The 20901-nt window shown below is 46.1% G+C and overlaps 1 long non-coding RNA gene and 1 pseudogene across 2 annotated transcripts; both read right to left on the bottom strand.

Moving 5' to 3' along the window:
- Positions 1–6482: 6482 nt before the first annotated feature.
- LOC147346126 (serine/arginine-rich splicing factor 12 pseudogene) lies at positions 6483–7748 on the bottom strand (annotated as a pseudogene). The gene is made up of 2 exons (XR_015153486.1): positions 7498–7748; positions 6483–7202 (listed from the first exon to the last, which is right to left on the bottom strand). The product of XR_015153486.1 is annotated as a serine/arginine-rich splicing factor 12 pseudogene (transcript).
- Positions 7749–12651: 4903 nt separating this feature from the next.
- LOC147346125 (uncharacterized) lies at positions 12652–14896 on the bottom strand. The gene is made up of 3 exons (XR_015153337.1): positions 14800–14896; positions 14443–14674; positions 12652–13298 (listed from the first exon to the last, which is right to left on the bottom strand). It is a non-coding gene; the product is annotated as an uncharacterized LOC147346125 (long non-coding RNA).
- Positions 14897–20901: the final 6005 nt, after the last annotated feature.

Raw genomic sequence — 20901 nt, 5'->3', positions numbered from 1 at the left:
CATTTACAAAGGGAAGTGCCAGGAGCTCCCACACTGGAGTAGCCGGGCTGAGGCTGCACCTTCCTCCCCTACGAACAAGGCAGGCACCGCACAGCCGAAACTCATGGGGGCCCATCCCACGTGAGGTGGACCCATCATCAGGGTGTGTGGGCTGCTGGGCACCAGCTGTGTTCCCATCCTCACCCAGACATGGTCCCTGCTTAGAAGGGTGACTAGTTGTGGGGTATGAGGCTTACTCACAGTGGGGCTCTTGGTGTATGGGGGAAGATGTAGGGATCAGAAATTGGACTGGGGAGAGGTTGGTCCAATCCTTTGGACTCTGTCATTTGCTTGGAAGAGGTGGTTTTGAGAGGAAGAGGTGCTTATTCAGCAATCAAAACCCCAACACCCTTGATGATAGCAATGTGTGTGTGTGTGTGTGTGTGTGTGGTTTCTCAGCCAGGACCTCAGCCTGCCCTTCAGAGCCATGTATCTGATGGTCTGCATCTCACCTCTCCTGATGCCCATAAGCACCTGTAACACGGCATCCTCAAAACCCATCCCATATCATTTCCCACCAAATCCCTTCTCTTTCTCCTTATTTGAGAAAATCACGTGCTGTTTGGGCTTAGCAGATACAAACTAGCATATAATAAATAAGGACTTCGCCAGTGGCTCAGTGGTAAAGAATCCGCCTGCAATGCAGGAGACACGGGTTCAGTCCCTGGGTTGCAAATATCCTCTGGAAGAGGGCATGGCAACCCTCTCCAGTATTCTTGCTCAGAGAATCCCATGGACAGAGGAGCATGGTGGGCTACAGTCCACAGGGTCTCAAAGAGACGCGACTGAGCCACTGAGAACACAAGCGCACAAAAAGCAAGATCCTACCGTATAACACTGGGAACTATATTCAACATCCTGTGACTAAATCATAATGGAAAAGAATATGAAAAAGAATACATGCAAACATGTAATGAATCACTTTGCTGTACACCTGAAATTAACATAACATTATAGATCAATTATGCTCCAATAAAATTTTAAAAAAGGAAATCACGTGCTCTTCTGCTCAGCGGCCCAAACCTGAAGCAGTGAGGCTTGTCTTGCTGCCTTGCTTCCTTGGCCCCCAGTCCACATCCACTGAAGTCACCGGTCACTTGGATTCTGATTTATCAATACCCTCTCAGTCCTTCTGCTAGTCCCTATTCCAATTGCTGTCAGCTCATCTCTGGCTGCTCTTCTAACTTGCATTCCTGCAGGCAGCCCCTCTCTGACCCTCTGACCCAATTTCCCTGTGCAGCGAAGAGTGACATTGAAAGTCATATCGCCTTCAGATAAGGGGCAGGCCTGTCACGTGACTGGCAGTTTTGTGGTCCGATTCCTCTCGCTGTCCCTGGCAGCTCCAAGGTCCTAGCCACAGTGAATTACCTGCACCTCCTCACACCACCTGTCTGTTAAGTGGACTCTGCCTGTGTTTCTCTTCCGTGCATGTGTGCTAAGTCGCTTCAGTCATGTTCAACTCTTTGAGACCCCATGGACTGTAGCCCACCAGGCTCCTCTGTCCATGGGATTCTCTAGGCAAGAATACTGGAGTGGGTTGCCATGCCCTCCTCCAGGGGATCTTTCTGACCCAGGAATTGAACCTGTGTCTCTTACAATTTCTGCAGCGGCAAGCAGGTTCTTTACTACTAATACCACCTGGAAAACCCCATGTTTCTCTCCCTGTTGGGATCAATCTTCTCTCTACACCTAATTCTAACTCAGCCTGCAGTTCTTGGCCTAGATACTACTCCTTTCCAGAAACTCTTTCTAGGAATTCCCTGGCGGTCCAGTGGTTAAGACTTCCCTTCCGATGCAGGCTGTGGGTTCGATCACTGGCTGGGGAGCTAAACACCAAAACACAAAACACCAAAACACAAAATAGAAGCAAACTTGCAGCAAGTTCAATAAATACTTTAAAAATGGTACACATAAAAAAAAAATCTTTTAAAAAAGAAGAAGCTCTTTCTGCTCAAATGCCCTCAACTGGGCACAATACCCTTCTGATAGACCCCTGGCAAGGCTCCCTCAGCACTCCCGACCCAGACAGAGATCAGTAGGAAGGGGTATGGTGGAAAGAGGGACCTCCTACAGGTGAGAACTTTTTCTAAACCCTCCCCAACCCACTATACCTGCCTCCCATCCTGAAAAGACCTCACACATCTTGGCTTACAAGCCAGCGCCTCAGATTTTCCTCCACACACTGTGCTCTCCTGTAATGGCCTGTTTACCTCTGAGTCCTCCATACAAGGCAGTGAGCTCACTGAAGGAAAGTAACTCTGTATTTTGTTCATTTTTGTAATTCCCAGCATAGAGTGCATTTCAAGCATCTAGTCAGCACATACATATTGATATTTGTTCTTTTAAAAACATCCATGAGTCTTTTTATACCCAGTTCAATGATTTTTAACTCTTTATGGTTTCCTTTCCTCTGTGTTTCTTAGTTTATTTTAAACTCTGTGTTATGATGTTGAACTCAGTACATCTGCATGTGGTGTGTGTGTGTGTGTGTGTGTGTGTGTGTGTGTGCGCGCGCGCATGCTCAGTTGTGTCTGACTGTTTGTGACCCCATGGACTGCAGCCCACCAGGCTCCTCTATCCATGGGATTCTCCAGCAAAGAATACTGGAGTGGGTTGCCATGCCCTCCTCCAGGGGAATCTTTCCAACCCAGGGATCGAACCTGTTTCTCCTGCATTTCCTGCATTGGCAGGCAGATTCTTTATCATTAGTGCCACCTGGGAAACCATATCTGACTGAACCCACAGTTTGATACCCCATGCAAAATTGTGGTTCATATTACCCCACTAGACTCACTTTCCTGTACACTTGAAACCTACAAAACACTATAAACCAACTATACTCCAATAAAAATTAAAAAAAAAAAAAAAACGACCTGGAAGGAATTTTATTGTTTCTTAATATTTTGATTCAGTAAAGAAAAAGTGGAAACTTAAACAAAGGTTGCCAATGCAGCTGGAGGTGTAGCAGCCACAACGACAGTGGTGAACAACACTTAGTAAGCACTTGCTGTTTGCAAGGCACTGTCCTAGGCTTACATTTGTTATTCACTTAATTGGCACCAGGACCCTATGGAGGAGGAACACTTAATGTGCTCATTCCAAAGATAAGATAACCAAGGTATAGAGAAGCGAAGTCTACTCCGTAATTAGGAAGTGGTGCAAACCTGAGCAGACCGACTTCTTTAACTAATTAATTAATTACTTTTATTGGAATGTGATTGCTTTACAATGTTCTCTTAATTTCTGCTGTACAATGAATATTACTCAGCATAAAAAAGAACGAAATTGGTCTTTTGCAGAGATGTGGATGGACCCACGTCTGTGATACAGAATGAACTAAGTCAAACTGACTTTCAAATCCAGGCTTTGAATCAATACTAGGTTTTGTAGGGTTGAAAGTGAGCTAAAACATGGTATTGTGAATGTTTTCTCCTGGAATTTTTCCCAGTGGGAATCACATAGTCCTGCTGGACTTGTGTTATTAACAATGCATAAGTTAATTGGCTATACCCCAACACAAAATAAAAAGTTGAAAAAAATGCATAGGTGTGAGTGAATTTCAGGGATTTTTCCATTCAGGGAAATTTTCACTTTTCTCTGAGGATCTGGACCCAAACAGTCAATTGCGTCTTGTAAACAAAGACATCTAGGGTCCTTTCAAGATGGGAGTCAGCCGTAGGGGCAAGGGTTCAAGGAAAAGCCCTTCGTTGTAGGATGTCCCTCTCTTTTTGCAGCCATAACCCTTCTGATGGACTTTGTCTGGTTCAGGAATGCTGTATAAGCATTACTTGTAGAATAAAGAGTGTGAGCTTTGGCAATGAGAATGTCATTCCTGTTTACTCCCAAACACGTTGGCAGAGAAAAGCATTAACTCAAGATGTTAAGCCTAAGTCAGGGACTGAGACAGTGCCCAGAGGAAAAGCATCTGAAACAGGCGGGGACTCAGGGTTACAGAGAGAATGGTCTGAGTGACCACATGGGAAGATAGAGAAGGCAGAGCATTTTGGTCCAGGCTTCTGGGTACCACTGCCACATCATCTCTGCACCCAGTGGAGGGTATGAGGCTTTGGGATGGCCACTTCAGGATGGAGATACCCCATGGATGACTTCCTCCTGGGGGCCGCAGAGGTCCTCCTGCATTCGGTCTTCACACGAGCTGCAGCCTCACTCAGAGGTGTCCTGCCTCCTCTAAAGATCCCCTCTGTCACAGAAACCAAACCGCCTAGCAGGCAACGAGCTCCTTTTCTCTCTTCCTCTTGCCTCTGACCTTCCTTCAGTTCTCAGAGACAGAAGGCATGAGGAAAGGAAGAAGCAATAGGGCTTCCTAAAGAAGCCACAATCCTCGACCTGTGCTTAAGTTCAGACCCATCTGCTCCTAAGGTTTTAAGTCCACCTGTGATGGGGGAAAGATTAAAAGCTTCGATTTGAGTTTCCAGATTTTAACCAGTGGGCCGGGCTCAAATGGAACTTACCAGGCTGATTTCTGGTGCTTTAATGCCAGAGTGTTGCACCAACACTTCTGCCAGGGGAAGATGGCTTCCAGATGAGGCATCTGGCATTTGCTGTGCCCAGATAAGTCAACACTTTGCATCAAGCACCCACCCACTCGGTGCCTGAGTCTGGACGGAATCAACTCGAGTGTCTGGCAGCAACAGTACACACATTTGCCTTCAGCCTGGTGAGGGCAGAGGAGCAGGAGAGAGGAGAAGGCAGTCACATGGCAAGCTCTGAAGAGCTCTTCCAGGGCATGTGTTTGTTCAGCTCATTGGTAAAACTCTCTCTTTAGTGCGTTTTTATTACAAGTCTGACTTCTGCCCCCTCCGTGGAGGCTAAGAGACAGCGCAAATCGGCAACAGGAAAACTGAAGACAGGTCAAGAGTAGGCAATGTCTGGACACTTGACTGGTGGAAATTGGCATATTTATTTTTATTTATTTATTTATTTATTTTTTTGTGTACATAAACCAAAACATTTATTTAGAAAATACAAAAAATTACTGTTTGTCTTGCTCTTTCTTCAGACTATCCTTTCAATTTTCAATAGTGCCACATAATTTTATAACTAATTTTTATTACATCTGAACACCTCAAAGAGCTGTAGTTTTGAAATAAATTTTGCTATGATTAAAGAGAGAAAATCTATTCAGAAAGTACAGAATACACGAATTTACGGTACTTATCCAATTACCACCAGCATATAAATTATTTTGTAAAGTTATTTCTTACACACAGGATGTAAAATGCAAAAAAAAAAAAATGGAATTTGTATTCAAAACAAACAGAAGCAACACTGGCTCCTATATGCTAAAAATATAAAACAGATTTTTTTTTTTAAGCATTCTAGATACAAATATTAACTGTATGGGGTGAGAACTTTTAATTTCAATATAATTCAACAAGGTACACAAGAAGAGCTCTATAAATATATCCCCTATAATAACCACATGCAAAATCATTTTATCACAAATACTACCAAACCCTCTGAAAAACATAAACTACAAACACATTTTTAAAGAAATTCTGTTTTAACAACTACAAAAGAATATCAATAAAGCTATTTGGCTTTAAAAAACGAAGGGCAGTGTAATGTAAATCCCGTACTGAGAAGATGTTTTCTGAGAATGCAGTCTTGAGTTTAATACAAGGTACTAAACATTTTCAAAAATAAACAAGACTTATTCTAATACCATTTAAAGTCTTGAACAAAAGCTCTAAAAAGAAACCACTAAGTAACAGATGAAAAGTAGGTATGCAGAATTAATGGTATAAAATGTGATTTTATATAAAATGTACCAATCTTCATATGTATAAGGCTTGATATGAATATTTTTGGACTATGAGTGTTGCACATCATTTTTATAGCAGTCTCAAACCATTCAAAATTCAGTATTTTTCAAATGTTTTGATATTTCTGACATGAATGAACATGATACAGGATACAACTTAATATCAATTTATCTATACTGTTCCACTCAGGAACCTTTTTTAAGCCTAGGAAAGAGTATCTTTTGAATGCTTGATCTCTACATAAACTCTACTTTTAGAAATGTCAGTATTTTGTGATACAGAACTAATACCATCAGGAATTGCCCCAAGTTTAAAGAGAAAACACAAAGGAGACGTACAGTGTCAAACAGTCTTAAGTTTGCCTTATGCAATTATATAGTCATCATTACTTTTACATGAAAGTGCTTTAAAGTAAAAAATATTTTTTTTAATTACTGTTAATACTTAATATCCAAATCAAAGTTTCTAATTTAGTTCCACTTTATACATTTCCTCTAAAAAGTACTCTTCTGCCACAATGTAAGCAAAAAACGGTCCATAAAATGGGACATCACTCATCATATTTGTGGTGTGGGTCCTTAGACCAAATCTTCATTAACCCAAGTGAGAGAGCCTTTATTTCTTATACATGCCCAAAGTAACTAATATCAACTCACATTTTCTGTAAGCCTTCAAGAATTTTTATTCAACATAATAAGAAGTTTAATAACCTATATTAACACTACAGAGCATTCTTCTGTTGCTGTTCACCAACTGTTTTTATGACGGTAACTCCGCGATCTGGAATGTGATCGAAAATGAGAGTGTTTCGCTGTTTGTGCTTTTGTTTCAGAATTGGTATACGCTTTGGGAGATTTACATGGGGATCTGGCTATGGAGTCAGAATGTCTTCCATGTGATCTTGATTTTGTTCCTGAGCTAGTCTGCTTCTGAGGTGAGCTTGACTGTGATTTTCCTATTGACTTGGACCTTTTCTGCAAGGACTTGGACCTTGACCGCTCTCTAGAACCAGAATTCCTTCTTGGAGTTCTTGACTGCCTTGCTGAGGTAGACCGCCTGGGTAGTGATTTGGAGCGAGATTTAGATTGGCTGTAAGAAAATTGCCTGTGTCGAGACTCTTTAAGGCTATCCGACCGCCGCCTATTTCTTCCCCATGAGAAACTTCTACTTCGGGTTCTCCTTTGGCTAGGGCTTCTTGATCTCCTATGATCACTTGGAGAACAAGGGTGACGGACGTTCTTTTGATTTCATCTGGCCTGGTGTTTTGCGATCACCTTGTGCAAACTGTATTTCAATCTGACGGCCACATACCCACTTTCTATTGAGGTTATAAAGCGCGTCTTCAGCATCACGAACATCTTCAAATATGACTAGCTGTTAAGGACACTCAGTGTCACTTGATCTTGAACCTTGACCTTTATTCTTTAGGGCTTGCAAGATGGACTTTATAAGAGACGCAGAACCAACAAAATCAGACTTGGCTTTGATCCTGGAACTCTGAGCAAATGTAGGAAAGCCGAAGTCTCAACCTGGTGTTGGCTTTGTCTTTTGCTTGGTAAAGACTTCCCCTCTTCCAGGTCTTTATATCTGTGTCCACCCTCCCTCTTTACTCCTTGATGCTTGAACTTTAGGTGCCTTTTGTCTCGCCTGCTCGGTTTATGCTTGGATTCTAGCTAACAGGTTGGTTCAAACTGAGGGGCGCTTGCCAGCTACTGTGGACTGCTTTAGATTTTCTGGTGGCGTCCGCGACGTTCCTGACGAACAGGGAGGTGTTGGGGGGCCTCGTATAGCGAGACATGACCGCTTCCTCCGTTCCCTCGGGGGTTTGCCCGGCCGCCGGGCTCGCTCTGTCTCCCGCAGCTGCCGCCGCCGCCACAGCAGCTCCGCCGGCCCGCGGCGCGACCCCCTCGCCTCGGCCTCGGCCCCGCCAGCGCGCAGCCCTGGCATATTTATTTTTAAACTGGAAACACACATAGAGCTTATAACATGGCTAGTCCCTGTGAAATGTTACATACAGACTCACTTTAGTCCACGACAACCTTGTGAGAATTATTATTATTAATATTATTCCCATTTGATGGATAAAAAACAGAAGCAGAGAGAAGTTAAGGAACTGGCACATGGATGTATATTTATTCTTCCAACAACAAGGGCCAAATTCACTTGCCAACACTTACAAATTGGGAGCCTTTTGCACTAATGCAGAGGCATGAATCCGAGGACTTAGTAAGGTAGGAACTTGGACCTGGACCTACTTGTGTGACCTGCACATCCACCCATCCCCTCAGCTACCTCAGGAAGGTCTGGAAGACATTCTTCATGAAGGAGCAGAGGTTTGTATTTACGATGCGAATGCCTGTGGCCATGAAAAGCTCTACGGTTCCCCATTGTGTTGTCCAGGTATGAATGCAGGGGATCTGGTCATTCAAGCAGGCTCCTGGATTTCAGTGAAACTGAGGGGTAGGTCTGTCTAGTCAAGGCTATGGTTTTTCCAGTAGTCATGTATGGATGTGAGAGTTGGACTATAAAGAAAGTTGAGCCCTGAAGAATTGATGCTTCTGAACTGTGGTTTTGGAGAAGACTCTTGAGAGTCCCTTGGACTGCAAGGAGATCCAACCAGTCCATCCTAAAGGAAATCAGTCCTGGGTGTTCATTGGAAGGGCTGATGTTGAAGCTGAAACTCCAATATTTTGGCCACCTAATGCAAAGAGTTGACTCATTTGGAAAGACCCTGATGCTGGAAAAGATTTAGGGCAGGTGGAGAAGGGGATGACAGAGGATGAGATGGTTGGATGGCATCACTGACTCAATGGACATGAGTTTGGGTGGACTCTGGGAGTTGGTGATGGATAGGGAGGCCTGGTGTGCTGCAGTCCATGGGGTCACAAAGAGTTGGACGTGACTGAGCGACTGAACTGAACTGAACTGAGGGGTTCCTGGATCTTCACGGCTGGATGGACACACACACACACCATGCACAGTGATGCCCAAACAGCAGGTGTAAACCCTGGATCCCAGGAGGCAGAGTCACAGTTTGTTTTTTTCCATCCAAATGCAGTTGCAGCATCTGAAGTGCTTGTGTCTGGAAAGCAGAGCTTTGACTGGGGTCTTTCACATGGTAACTAAGCACCCCTAGAGCATGGATTCCTAATTTGAAGGGTCTTTTAAAGTTAACTGCACCTAGGGTGTTGATTAAAATTAAATTGTACACACATAGGTATCCTACTGAATGTGCTGAAGTATTTCAAAGTAAATGAGAGGCTATATAATCAACAGTCTTCTCACATGGTGATGCTCAGCCCCCGCTAAGTGCCAGCAGTTCTGAGACCTGCCCACAAGCCCCATTTCACCCCAGTTCCCGCCACCCCTGAAATCTCCCTGCAGGAGTGTCAACTGCTGTTTGTCATCACGTTTGCTCTGTCGTTTCTTTCACAGTTGTGTTCAAAGGAAAGTGGAGTCTTGATTTACTAAGTCTCTGTCCAATGAAGGAAAATGAACATCAGACCTGGGAGGGTTGTATGTTTCTCACTATAGAACTAGGAGAGAGTACAGTGATTATTTATTTGTGACAGATGTCTATGCAATCAATGTGTAAAGCAAAGCAAAGCCACTTAGAAAAGGGACAATTTAAGACACTGCAGGGGATGGTTTTTCCAAAGATGGCTGTGGCTGTTCTCTACCCCATAGACCCCCCAGTGATGTGACTGGTCACCCTTCAGTGACAGGTGGGGCTTACAGATGAGGAGACAGTCGTGAAAGGTCTTGCTATGGAGCCACCCACGTGACCTGCAGTACCATCGGGCCCTCTGACCCCAGCACATTGCTCATGGTAAAGTAAACGGGAGGTGAGCGCAAGGAAGCACAATGGGGCTGGGGGGTGAGAGGCAAGCTCGGGAGAGAGAAGGAGAGGGAGAGAGAGGGAGAAATTGAGACGGAGAGAGAAAAATACTAAGAAACTAAATCACTGGTCAGATTCAAAAGGGACGCTGGAGATAAAGGCAAGCCTTTCAGAGGCAAGAATGTAGAAAGTGGGACTTCCCTGGTGGTTCTCTGGGGTTAAGACTCCACGCTTCCAGTGCAAGGGCCACAGGTTTGATTCCTGGTTGGGAAACTAAGATCCCACATGTCGATAAGCGAGGCCGAAAAAGAAGAATGTAGAAAGTATCAAACAAAGATACTAAAATCTGGGCTGATCTTAGGGACTTGCTTGTCAAATAAAATGTAGAAAGAACATTCTGGAACTTCTGGGGCACGGTCACTTTTGATTCAAGTAAACCCATAGAAACGCAAGAGAAAATGATGAGCTTTGGTTTGAAGCCTTTAAGCCTGGGCATGGCTTGTTGCACAGCAGTTGGAGACAAAATCAAGTCCTTACAAGGATTATAGTCCTCTTTTCTAATTATTACAGGTGCCCATGTGAGTTGGGGACCTCCCATTTTGGAGTTTCGTCCTCCTTGGAGACTTGCTGTTAAGCAAGCACCTGCCTTGACCATCCTTTAACCATCATGAATATTCATGGTGCACACACACATATACAGTTGGCTGCTGGGGAACAAATGTTTTATTCCGAGGGAAAGAAGAAAAGTCTCCAGCCCTCCCCTCTTCACCCTCCACCTCAGAGACCAGCTCCTGGGCCCCCCAGATGCCTCTGTCAACAGAGAGGCACTTTACACTTGGGAATAATAGTTAATTTGTTGTGCACTTTAACAACCAGTTTTGCTTCACACATCTTCAAAAGACTTCTCAAAAGAGGTTATATGAAGCTGTTTCACTATAGGGCAGAGTGGTCCCGCCGTGACTCTACTGAAGTGGGGTAGAATCTAGGCTTTGTCACTGTGACCCACTTGCCCGGTGACCCACTAGGAACCACCCCCCTCACCATTTACAGCAACGTGGACCTGGAGACGATCATACTAAGCGAATTGAGTCGGAAAGAGAGAGACAAATACCGTATGATGTCACTCATGTGTGGAATCTCAATACGACACAATTGAACTGATGTATGGAAGAGAAACAGACTCAGAGACACAGAGAGCAGACTGGTGGTGGCCAGGGCGGAGGGGAAGCGGGGGAGGCAGACTGGTGGTGGCCAGGGCGGAGGGGAAGCGGGGGAGGGAAGGCCCGGGAGTCTGGGATTAGCAGATGCAAACTAGTATATGTAGGATGGATACACAGCAAGGTCCTACTGTGTAGCACAGGAAACTGCATCCAGTATCCTGTGATCAACCGTAATGGAAAAGAACATGAAAAAGAAGAGACATGTACATCTGAACGACTTTGCTGTACAGCAGAAATCAGCTCAGTGTTGTGAATCAACTATAATTCAATACAGTAAAAACACAAATAGCCATTGTGCTGCCAGTCCCTCTCCAGCCCCGCCCCTGCTCATCCCTCCAGGCTTACTTCTTCCCTCTCTACGATGCTCTGGGTTTCATCTCCCAACGTGCTCTTTGCAAGTGCATCCCAACCCAGTTTGTCTTCCTCTCCATGAGCTCATCCTCACCCACCAGGCTCCAGCCCGGGGACCAGCTGGCTTCCAGGAGCCCTTGTTGCCTGGCCTGCTTTGCCAGGAGCACTGTCTTGGGGTCAGAAGCACTGGGTCTAGGGCGTGGCGGGGCCCAGAGAAGGCGAGTGGCTCCCCAGAAGGACCCCACACCTCTGTCTCTCCCCATGAGGAAAAGGAAGTGGGGGGCTGCATCCTGGGCTCCTTCAGGGCTCCACGCTCTCAAGCCTGCTTTCACTCTCCAGCAGGCAGGAGAATCTGGCAGGTGACTAGCGAGTAACTCGGCAGGTGATGTAGCTCTCTCTCATACCCCCTTGGGCTTTTTGAGCACTGGAGCCTTTACAAGGATGTGCAGGGATGGCGTCTGACCACAAAATACCTTCTCTTCTGAATATATATTATTTTGCCCTTTGCCCTCGGCAGCTTCAGAAATCCCAGGGAACAGCTGCCAAGACTACAGCCAAGTCTGTCATGATTTTGGTGTTGATATCTCACAGAAGCAATTGCTTCATCCATCGCCTAGCTCCCTTCCACGCTAATCAGATGGAGATCGCATCATAACCTTTTTCAGAACGCTGACCAAACAGTGGAGTTCAAATAATGCCTCTACCGAGACCTTAATCTATTGTTCCGAACAATTCAACAGCCTTCCTATCAGAGAAGGCCATCTTTTTCCTGCCCGGGGCCAGCGGGCCCAGCTCTGGGAGAGTCACAGGCAGACAGGAAGCCACTCCTCTTCCTCTTCCTCCATCTGGCTTCGTTGCCAGGGCCTGGCTCCGGAAAAGGCCTCGGTGGTCCCAGCTGCCCTGGCCCCTCCACTCAGCGGGACCTTGGGGCACCCCGGAGCAGCCATGTCCCCCGAGGTCTCATCCCTGCATAGACTCTGTCCCTGAAAGCATTCCCGCCCCGCCAACTGCCGGGTTTATCTCCTGCTCTTTCCTGAGTCCAGCCAGGCGGTCACAGCTCACCCGTGCTATCAGCTCTCTGCTTCTTCCCCTGCAGATACGCCTGGGAACAACTTCAGAATATAAAGCCTTTAAACAATGAGCAGCGTTTGAGCTAGAATTAGGGCTGAGTCCTGCACAAACAGCTGGACCAAATACGCCTTTATCGGTGACTGTCTCCAATTTAAACAACCCGTAAGATGTTTGTTCAAAACCCCGCTCAGATTTGGCCATGCTGCGTTGAAGAATTCCACGCCGCCCTGCCTCCCCCCGTCAGCTGCAGGAGAAAATGACGTCTTTTCCTGAAAGGAGATTACAGTTTCCCCTCCTCTAGGGTTGTACTCCCACCAGATTCAGCGCCAGCTCCGTGTGGCTCAAGGTTGACCTGGCCTCTTTTCCTGGGGGGGCTGGTGTTCACAGCTGGCGTTTCTAGGGTGGCAGGGGTTGGAGGTGCAGGAGCATCTGGCATGTAGCTGCCTGTCTGCTCTGGCCTTTCTGATCTCCAATTCGGTTTTAATTGAATACTTTGCAGAAGACATGCGTGCCTGCTAAGTGTCCGACTCTTTGTGACCCCATGGACTGTAGCCTGCCAGGCTCTTCTCTCCCTGGGGATTCTCCAGGCAAGAATACTGGAGTGGGTTGCAATGCCCTCCTCAGGGGATCTTCCCAATCCAGGGATCGAACCCACTTTTATTTCTTGCGTTGCCAAGCTGGTTCTTTACCATTAGCGCCCCCTGGGAAGCCCTTGCAGAAGATGCCGGGGAACAAATTACAAGGAGAAAGTCATCAGTGACATTTCCATGTCACGAATGAGGCCAGGGAGGGATCCAAGCAGAAAACTCTAGAAGGAGAGGCAGGGTGAGAGTAGGCCAGGAGTGACCTTGACTGCAGGTCTTCTGTCTGGAGTAAGCTGGGCCCCTCACAGAGGAGGATGGTTCTTGGATGGTTGAGTTCCTGCTGGCCCCGCCCCTTTCTGTCTCGTGCCTTCAGGATCCAGATTCTCAGAGCTCTCATCCCAGCTTGAGTCTCCAGGAAAGAGAGAAGATGTGTCCACATTAGTGTGTGTTCCTCACATCCTCCCCTTAGATGCCAGGTCCATGTGCCACTAGAAAGGGGTTCTCACAGCCACCTCACTGCCCGACTGGAACCCACGCCCGACGACTGTGAAAACTCCATCACAGGGACTGCCCGAGACACAGCAGGCGAGCCAGCCGAGCCAGGGATACGGCCGGCAGAGGAGGGAGAGCCCTGTGGGCATCTTTTCTTGCTGACTCTGGTAATCTTGTCTGCAAATCCTGTCTGCTTGCGTGCATGAGGAGTCCTGACACAGACGCCCACTGGCTGACACTGCGGGGTGAAAGGTTGGCACACTTTCTAGGGGTTTCTATCCAGAGAGGGAAAGGAATCCAGATGTTCTATAGCTACTAGTTTTGCCCAGTTTCAGAAATGTGTCAGGGAGGTGAAGCTGACGGGCAGCACGGAGTAGCAAGTGCATACATAACCAGGGAATAAGATGTGGGTGTAATAAATAAGCCACATGCCTGTTCAGGCCCTGACTATGGGCTGCACCCCACCCCACCCCCGCCGCCTGCCTGTCCTGGTAGACCCGCGAACCAGGACAAGGAAGCCACGTGGGGCCCCTGTGTTGCTGTTCTGTAGGAATAGGTGCCCGGCTCTATGCCAAGGGCTGGATCACAGTGTCATAGTGCGCACGAGGAAACAAGTTCCCTCCCGTGAGCACCCTGAAAACCAGTGTGTTGCTAATTATAAACGTGGCGGCCAAGACCCCAGCTTCCTTCTATTCTTCTGACATCCTGCAGCTGGGCAAGCCTGGGGACTAATCACCAGATTCCTCTGGAACGGCAGCTGGTGGCTTGATAAGGCAGGAACTCAACCAGGGGTTCTGGGCTGTGAGAGACAACCTCTCCATCAGGTGGGGGTCCTATCCAGGTGCCCTAGAGGACGTGAGAGCACATCCCATTCCTTGGCGTGCTCCACATGGATGAAATGCCACCATTCCTAATCCTTGGGCATCCCTAGCTCAGCTATAATTCTGTGCCAAAGGATCTATCCTCTTGTAAGTGTGACTCCCCAGAGTTGGAGGGTGGTGTAGAAAGTGGATCATAGATCATCTCATCAGCCTGGAGGCAAGATTAGAAATAACAGGTACCTGATCTAGAACAGTCTTTTCTAAAAGTGATCCTGGGATCACCTTTCCGGAAACACGGCGATTGGCTCCAGCCCGGGCATGCGGTAACGTGTCAGTTTCTCCCTCCTCAATGGGGACAGAGCACTGTCACTGAGTCCTTTAGTTCTGAGGCTCCTCAGTGGTTATTGGTTCTGGATTTTTTTCTTTATTATTATTTTTAGTATGGTTGGACACCTGCCCAGCTCTATGTAACCTGCAGAGAATCAAAATGAGAAAACATGTCAGACTACTGGTCCAGGTTTCTGAGAGCAGACAGGAGGACCAAAGGATTCAGAGTCAAAAGCCTGCATTTAAAGCTGCTCTGCCCTTCCCCCTTACCTGTCTATGACCTTGGGCAGGTCATTAAATCACTCTGGCCTCCAGCTCTTCCTTCCTGTAAAATGAAAGACATACCAGAAGCTTTTCCAGTCACCACTATTAGATGGTTAATCATTTAACAGCTATGGGTCACCCACTTGTGCCAAGTGACATGCCGGCTATTGAACCCAGTAGCTCTGGGAGCCTTGCAGAAAGACTGAGGGCTGAAAAAGGTATGGATGCTCGGGCACCTGGAGTGGACCCCCTGGCAGCCTCACACAGACCATCTCCCACAGTAGCAGCTGAATCGAGAGGTGGCAAGGTGGGGGGTCACACAGGGCCCCGTGGTCACTGCACCCTGTTAACTCCTGCCCCTAAACTGGGCTGCTGTCACTCCCTAGCAAGGCCGCCCAAATCTCCAGAAATGAAAGATCAAGGCCAAGCCGGGTGTGAACTGGTTGCTTGGATGGCAGAGGAGGGGCAGCAGGGCTTGGTCTGTCCTGAGACCCCTGGGTACAGCCCCAGGTATCCAGCAGCATGCAGGTTCAAAGCCTGGCTTTGCCACTTGGCTGCTGAGAGAGCTTGCATCAACTATGCCCGTTTCCTCATCAGTAACGATGCAGATAATCCAAGCGTTCGCCCTGGAGATTGTGAGGCTCCCGTGAATCACACCAGAGGGCATTTTGCACAGGGCCCAGCTCAGATGCTGAGGCCAGGACTTGCCAGTGGTCAGTGATATTAGCTCTTTCCCAGAGTGTCTTTCTCGCCACGGGAGTCTGAACACCATTTCCGCAGCCCACGCTCCAGCTGCAGGGCATCGTCTATTGTCCATTATCCTAACGGCCACAATGGCCTGCGCAGGAATGCAGACACGTCCCCGCAGTTGTGAGAAGAGGCCCTAGAAGTATTTCCTTCTCTGTTCCTGCATTAAAGGGCAAAGGAGGTGTTGTCAGCGGCATGAAGAATACACAGCACCCTGTCCAACCTCAGGCTTCTTGGGGAGCTCCCTGGCTAATTCAGAGCCTCTTTGAGGTCACTTACATCCATAATTGCCCCAGGATAACTGTTGTAATGCTTGCACTCAAATCACACTTTGTGCTCCATGAAACAAATTGCTTTACTTTCAGCAGCTCTGTCTGGTGTTTACTAAATGACTTATTCTACAATAAACCTGATGAGGGGCATGCTTCATTATTCTTGAGTTCTACCCTAGCAGAAATATAATAATCGTTGCTTCCAGCACTTCTGGGTTGCTCATATATTTCATTCAGTCTTTCCCCTCCTTCTCTCCTTCATCTCAGCATCTTGTGCTACCCTGGACGCTTGCCCACCCCTTGTACTGTGACCGGGGTCAGTCTGTAGAAGGAGGGAGCACTCTCTGGGGTGGGTGGCATTCACCAATCCTCTGAAAGTCAGGACAGCAGAGATGCAAAGGGCGGCAGAGACAGTTACAGCCAAGGACTCTGAACTCAGGCTGAGGTTCAAGGACTGACCTTGCCACTTGGGAAGGCATTTCATTGGTAGGCTCAGTGTGTACAGAACCTGCCTGAAATGCAGGAGACACAGGAGACATGGGTTCAGTTCCTGGGTTTGCAAGATCCCCTGAAGGAGGGCATGGCAACCCACTCCAGTATTCTTGCCTGGAGAATCCCACGGACAGAGGAGCCCGGCAGGCTACAGTCCTCGGAGTCACAAAGAGTTGGACACAACTGAAGCGACTGAACACGCACACACGTACACAATGACACCCACCGCACTGGATAAGGCCCTGAGTGCCATGCCTGACACATACTAAGCTAAGATAAGCTGTATTTTAGCGATAGCAGGATATAATAAAGCCAGCAAAGGTTTTGAACTTGGATACACGTGGTTGAAATCCCGGACGGACCGCATCCAACACACCTTAGGTTTGAATTTCAAAACACTAGTTCAAGCTTTTAACTTTCCTTCAGACCTGGTATTGTCTCCCCAAGGGTATTTAAGGGTAACTCTAGAACATGATCAAAGGCCTTTAAAAATATTGTTTAATATTTATTATTATAATTGTTCATTCACGTGCTCTGGAACGACAATGGAGAGAAAAAGAGAGGCAGGGAGGGAGGCAGGGAGGGCCCTCAGCCATCTCCCTGCCCTGGCTCTGTGTAGATCGCAGAAGGACCCGCCCCCAGGGGACAGGATGCTGGACACTCCAGTGAGCACACATCAGAGAACAGAGATGCTTCTCACATGTGAAGGAAAACTGACCAGCAAAGTACAACTGTTGGAGTAGTTGGTAGAGATGCTTCATCTCAGAGTGATTTGCTCAACCATACTGGTCTGGTATGCAGTATACAGATAATCCTTTTCAATCCTGAGAGGAGTTTTTTTTTCTTTAATGAAGAGATATAGCTGAGAGAGGGTAAGTCGCCTGCCACTGCCTTAGAGCTGGCATGTAGCAAGGCTGGGATGGGAGGTCGCTTTCTCTGATCCCAACGACCTGTCCTCACTATTCAGGGAGCAATGATGCCAGGCTAAAGATACCCCCCTGGACACCCCCACTCCTGTTTGCAGATGCTGTTAGTTCTGATAGGACAGAAAACACTACAGGATTTCATTTGTGATCAAAAGCAAAACTTCTTTAGATTTTGAACAAAAGAGCCTCTACGTCAGGAAGGCTTATGTTCCTGGAGAGAAACTGCATCCGTTTCATAACTTGTGGTTGGTGGCAGTGAGTCACAGGTCAAGGGCAGGGTATCAGTGTGGCTGGAGTAGGAGTGAGGCATGAACCAGTCTGGGAAATTCAAGGCCCTGCCAGTCGGTAAATACTGAACTGTACACAAATGTGGGAACAGTGATAAGAGTCAGGACTTCCAGAAAAAAAAAAAAAGAAAAGCTTCCATTTCATTTCTCCCACGATGTATAAAGCCACAGAGAATGAAGTGGATGTAATAGCAGATAAAATAAAAGGGTAATATAAGAGCAACAAAGGCAGCAGGCTCTGAACAGTTTTTTGAAAAACAGAGAAAGAATTTCCTCTTTTGAAAGCTCTGGAATTATGGGGGTGAAAATGAATGCAGGGGGCACAGATCACTTCCTGGCTCTTTAAAGGAAAATATAGGTGGGGATGAATTTCAAGGAGAGAAAGTCTAAGGGAAGTCTTACAACAGAACACCGTGCTCAGCGGAAATAACTAGAGCTACAAGTAACCACCTGGATAAATGTTGAGTAAAAGCTACCTGTTGTGTTATATTGTTTACATAAACTGTAAGCAAACCAGTTAGTTCTATATATTGTCTAAATGTTCATGCCCATGTAACATAAGTATAGTCATGAAGAGCGTCAATAATACCCTATCCAGCATAGGGAACTCTGCTCAGTATTATGTGGCAGCCTGCATGGGAGGGGAGTTTGGGGGAGAATGGGTACATGTATATGTATGGCTGAGTCCCTTTGCAGTTCACCTGAAACTGTCCCAACATTGTTCATCTGCTATACTCCAGTATAAAATAAAATTTTAACTAAAAAATAAAATCTCAATGTACCAACAAAAGATAATACCCCACCCACGACTGCAGATACCTCTCACTGCAGAGGAAACAGGATTATTGTGGATGAAGAACAATATAGGGGATTCCTACTCTTTTGTGATAAGTCATTGGTTAAGCTGAGTAGAGACACACTGATGTTTGCTAACTTAGTCTCTGAATGTTTGACGTCTGAAATATGTCCTAACAAGAGAGAGGTAGGTGACAAAGATAATTTAGCACAGGACAGCACAGGCAGGGCAGCCACAGAGCTGGGGAAGTAGCCTAAGATCTCTGAGACTAGTTTGTCCAAAGGATGATGTCCTGCTGTATCGCATGCTTGGCTGACAGTAAAAGACAGCTTAAGCGTGGCATTTGGAAATTGTTTTCATTGATGAAGCAAGCACTTCATATGTCTTACCTCTCACTTTATGCAAATACAATGCCAGTCACACAGTGGGAAAATCTCTTGTGGGTGATTCATTATGGGAGACTGATCTGTTTTCTTTTCTGGTCTTTTTATCTCGGTCAAATTATACATGTTTTAAATGTCAAAGACGAGGAAGAACAATGCCATGTCCAGTCCTCTGGGGAGACAGGTAATCCAACAATGGAAGGCAGAATTCGGGATGAACAGAGGTGTTGCCTTCAATGGTGGCCAACTTCCAGATGTGCAAATTTACAAAAGCAGAAACTTGCATTATTATTTGTTGTTCAGTCTCTCAGTCGTGTCTGATTCTTTGAGACCCCCAAGGACTGCAGCACACCAGGCTTCCCTGTCCTTCACCATCTCCTGGAGCTTGTCCAAACTCACGTCCAATGAGTCAGTGATACCATACAACCATCTCATCCTCTGTTGTCCCCTCTTCCTCCTGCCTTCAATCATTCCCAGCATCAGGGTCTTGGGGGTTTTATATTAGTTAAAATCTCATAATAAACTTTACCGTGTACAGAATTTGTATAAATCCAATATTAAAGAATATGCCTGCCAATACAAGAGATGCTGGTTCGATCCTGGGTCAGGAAGATTCCCTGGAGAAGGGAGTGGCAACCCACTACAGTATTCTTGCCTGGAGAATCCCATGGACAGAGGAGACTGGTGAGCTACAGTTCATGGGGTCGCAAAGAGTAGTACATGACCTAACATCTAAACAACAACAAATCCAAATGAAAACAAATACTCTTTTAAAAAGTGGACAAGGAATATGACAAGACAGCTTCCAAAAAGAAACATAGATGTCTCACAGAAAGGCTGTCTCAGAAGAAAGCTTCTTTCGAGGGAGCTGTTGTTTTTAAACCTAATAAGCTGAGTTTCCTGAGAAGCGGTGTTTTACTTAGCCCTGTGGACAACTAGTTTGCATCTGTGTGAGTGGATAATCATTCCATTACCTTTTATTGGTGGTAAGCTTGGAAAAATAATATAAGTATATAATGCAGAAGTGCAAATAAATTTCTATATAAATTTAAGATGAGCTGAATATACTTCAAGATACATTTATATGTTCTTTTATGAAATGTGTAGTTTAATAAAGTTCCTGCTTATGGGGAAAAAAAGAAACATAGATGCCTAAGACATATTAAAATGCTGAATTCCATTAATGGTCAAAGAGATGCAAGGTTAAATACTGAGGTCTCATTTCAATTTTTCACTTGTCAAATTGCAAGAGATTAGAAAAATTGAAAAGATCACTTTCTTATCATGAATTTCCCTGGTGTGCTATGATACATTGTTTTTCTTAGGACAAGACCAGTTCCGTATGAATAGGAAAATAAGTCTTCTGAAATACGATTTTTGAGCTGTCTTTGCAGCAGGACTTGCAGTGTAGTGGAAAATTCTACAAAATATCTCAAAATTAACCTAATATAGAAAATTAAGTTTATTCTCCTGCTCAATCATTAGATAAGATGTTCAAGTGTTTATTAAAATGCAGCACATTATCTGGGTGTGGCAAACCCAGTTCAGTCGCTCAGTCAGTTCTGTCTCTCAGTCGTGTTTGACTCTTTGCAACCCCATGAACTGTGGCAAGCCAGGCCTCCTTGTCCATCACCAACTCCCAGGGTTCACCCAAACCCATGTCCATCGAGTCGGTGATGCCATCCAACCATCTCATCCTCTGTTATCTCCTTCTCCTCCTGCCCTCAATCTTTCCCAGCATCAGGGGCTTTTCAAATGAGTCAACTCTTCACATCAGGTGGCCAAAGTATTGGAGTTTCAGCTTCAGCATCAGTCCTTCAAATGAACACTCAGGACTGATCTCCTTTAGAATGGACTGGTTGGATCTCCTTGCAGTCCAAGGGACTCTCAAGAGTCTTCTCCAACACCACAGTTCAAAAGCATCAATTCTTTGGCACTCAGCTTTCTTCACAGTCCAACTCTCACATCCATACATGACCACTGGAAAAACCATAGCCTTGACTAGACAGACCTTTGTTGGCAAAGGAATGTCTCTGCTTTTTAATATGCTGTCTAGGTTGGTCACAACTTTCCTTCCAAGGAGTAAGCGTCTTTTAATTTCATAGCTGCAATCACCATCTGCAGTGATTTTGGAGCCCAGAAAAATAAAGTCAGCCACTGCTTTCACTGTTTCCCCATCTATTTGCCATGAAGTGATGGGACTGG

This window comes from Bos grunniens, chromosome 24, assembly GCF_055505025.1.
Source record: "Bos grunniens cultivar Pamir isolate PY7600 chromosome 24, Bosgru_T2T1.0, whole genome shotgun sequence".
Taxonomy (NCBI): domain Eukaryota; kingdom Metazoa; phylum Chordata; class Mammalia; order Artiodactyla; family Bovidae; genus Bos; species Bos grunniens.
This window is presented reverse-complemented; position numbering and strand designations above follow the sequence as displayed.